Source organism: Salvia miltiorrhiza, chromosome 1, assembly GCF_028751815.1.
Source record: "Salvia miltiorrhiza cultivar Shanhuang (shh) chromosome 1, IMPLAD_Smil_shh, whole genome shotgun sequence".
Classification (NCBI taxonomy): domain Eukaryota; kingdom Viridiplantae; phylum Streptophyta; class Magnoliopsida; order Lamiales; family Lamiaceae; genus Salvia; species Salvia miltiorrhiza.
Window position 1 is genome coordinate 18,699,560 of NC_080387.1, and position 2,666 is coordinate 18,702,225.

Consider the following 2,666-nt stretch of genomic DNA (forward strand, 5'->3'; position numbering starts at 1 on the left):
CCGTTCCTCGTAGTCAATAGAAAATAAATACTTCAACCTATTCGCTTTATAACCTCATAATTAATCGGGCTTAATAAATAGGAACAAGTAATGTTATAAGATTAAATAATTAAAAGGCTCAACATAAGGCAGCCTAATAATTAATTAAGTAGAAGTGGGCTTGAATAATTAACATGAGAGGCCCAATTGAAATAACTCATCGGCTCAAGTAATTAAATAAATCTTGGCCCAATAAATAAATAATTTGATTAGCTGGGCTCAATTAAATAATTTCAAACGAGGCCCAACGAAAATAATATAACAGTCCAATTAAAATAAAAAAAAATAGATGGGCTTCAATTTAATTAAATTCGGCCCAATGAAATAAACTAAAGCCCAATTTGAATAAATAACAAAGGCCCAATGAATTAAACTAAAGCCCAATTAAAATAGAATGCAGTTGGGCTTTAATTAGTAAACTCGGTCCAAGGAGAAATAATAAAGGCCCACATGAAAATAAATACAACAAGGCCCAAAGAAAATAAATAAGAGGCCAAATTTTCGGCCCAACTATTAAAATAAATAAAGTCCAACTCAATTAAATAAAGCCCATACAAATCAAAATAACAATTAAATCAAAGCCATTTAAATAAAATCAGAGGCCCAATCAGTAATTAAAATCGGCCCATTTAATTAAAATCAGAGGCCCAATATTAATAAATAAGCCAGCCCAACTCAATTAAAATAAAAGCCCAATTTAAAAATAAATAGTAGCCCATCTCCACATAACTCTCGGTTCTCTCTCTGTAAAACCAATCTCGCCTTTCTCTCTCTCTCTGGAAGAGCCGACCCTCCCTTTTTTTTTTCCTCAAAGCAGACACCCCTCTCTATCTATTTCTCCCTTTTTCTCAGCCTCCTTCAATCGGCTGAGAGCGGCGCCGCCTCCGGCGCGCCGCCTCGCCGTTGCCTCCTCCCTTCACTTCTCGGTTCTCTCCCTCTCTCTGGATTTTCAGATCGGCCGAGCTCTCTCTCAACCACCGAGAACCGCTCAGCCCCTTCCTCTCAGTTCCGGTCGGTTCCTTCTTCTCCGGCCGCTCAGCGGCCGTCGATTCCGGTCTGCTTCGACCGGCTGTCGCACCTCCATATGAAATCCGGCGGCTCAAACGGCGCCGGTCGTCGTCTGGAAGTGGCTGCTGCTTCGCCTGGAGTCGCCGCCGGCTGGAGTTGCTGCTGCTCGTCCGGTGGTCAGCGCCTGCTGGAGGAGCGCTGCCGCCGCCCGCTGCTTAAGCCTTCCAGCGCCGCCGTGCTGTCACTGAGCAACCGGCGAGAAGAGTACGCCGCTGCTGCTGCCGTTCGAAGGTTCGGTAAAGTCGCTAGCGTCGCTCCCTCGAGCTTCGACGCCACTGCTGCTACTGGAATCTTCTGCTTCGCCGTGTCGCTGCACTCCAGAATCGGTGAGCACCGCCGCTGCTGCGATGCGATTTCCGGCGAACAGGGGAGAGTCCGCCGTTGCTGCTTTCTCCGAGAAGCTCGCGAATGGCCGCCCAGACGTCGTCTCTCAACTGGACTAAGCAGGGCAGCCCTCTAAAGCTATGTTCTCTCGTCTACTTTTTATCGATTCGAAAACGTGAACTAGACAAGGTGAAATCTTCTTGTTTTGCATAACTCAAATTATGTTTGATTAGAACTACATAGGAACTGTCACTTGAATATTAGAATGTTGTTGGTGCTTGCTAAGTTCAAGATGATTATACGGTCTTCTGGCATTGTGAAACTAACCATAATCATGCGTGATATGAATGTTTTCTGGAATGGTTGATTGAGATAGTGAATTACCTCACTTGTGTTCAACTGCCTGCTTGGTTGTTGCTGGAGTTTAGTGAAGTGTGAAATAACTGAAATGAATTTGGTCAATGCAGGTTGCATATGGAAGAAATGTGAAGAAATTGAACCAAGCTTACCTCTGAAATTTTGGCAGCAGGGCGATGAATGCAGATTTCTCCTGGGTGAATTCCCTTGTGAAGATTGGGAGTGAAAATGGTGTAATATTGCATAATTGAGTGATGAGTGGTGGGAAAAATGATGAGCGGTGGGGGAAAGTGAGTGGTGGGGAAAAGTGGTGTAGAGAAGTGGGGAACAAAAATTAATGGAAAGAAAAAGAAAGAAAAAAAAATGTAGAGAAGAATTAATGATGTATTTTCTATGTCTCGGTGATTCTGTAACTGTAATAAAATACTGGCTTCGATTCTGCTTGATACTGTATTTACATAAATCTCGACTTCGACATGTGATATCTCTCTAAAATCGATAAGTTATAAAATGAATTTAAATTAAATCCGTAGATTTAATTCGTTCGTTGTTCTGATATCTAAATTAAATCCGCAGATTTAATTAACTTCTTGAGTCGGAAATAACTCACGACCTAAGTAAAAATAAAATAAAATTCCATCTCGCTTAAATAAATAACGTGACTTTGCTAAGTCAGTTATAACTCTGAAATAATATCATTGACTGCTTTAACAATATAAATTCAGGATCATAAGCTGAATTCATATCAGGATAATAACCGTTTTCATTTACTGATGAACAAAAATAAACACTCATTACTGGATTTAAAATATATAAAAGAGCGGGTCACTACATACTACCCCTCTTAACAAAAATTTCGTCCCGAAATTTGCATATTT

The 2,666-nt window shown here is 41.1% G+C and overlaps 1 long non-coding RNA gene across 1 annotated transcript; it reads left to right on the forward strand.

The window, feature by feature from the left end:
* The first annotated feature begins 680 nt into the window (after nucleotides 1–680).
* LOC131006861 (uncharacterized) lies at nucleotides 681–2,227 on the forward strand. Its single transcript, XR_009095797.1, has 2 exons — nucleotides 681–1,620; nucleotides 1,899–2,227. It is a non-coding gene; the product is annotated as an uncharacterized LOC131006861 (long non-coding RNA).
* The last annotated feature ends 439 nt before the right edge of the window (nucleotides 2,228–2,666 follow it).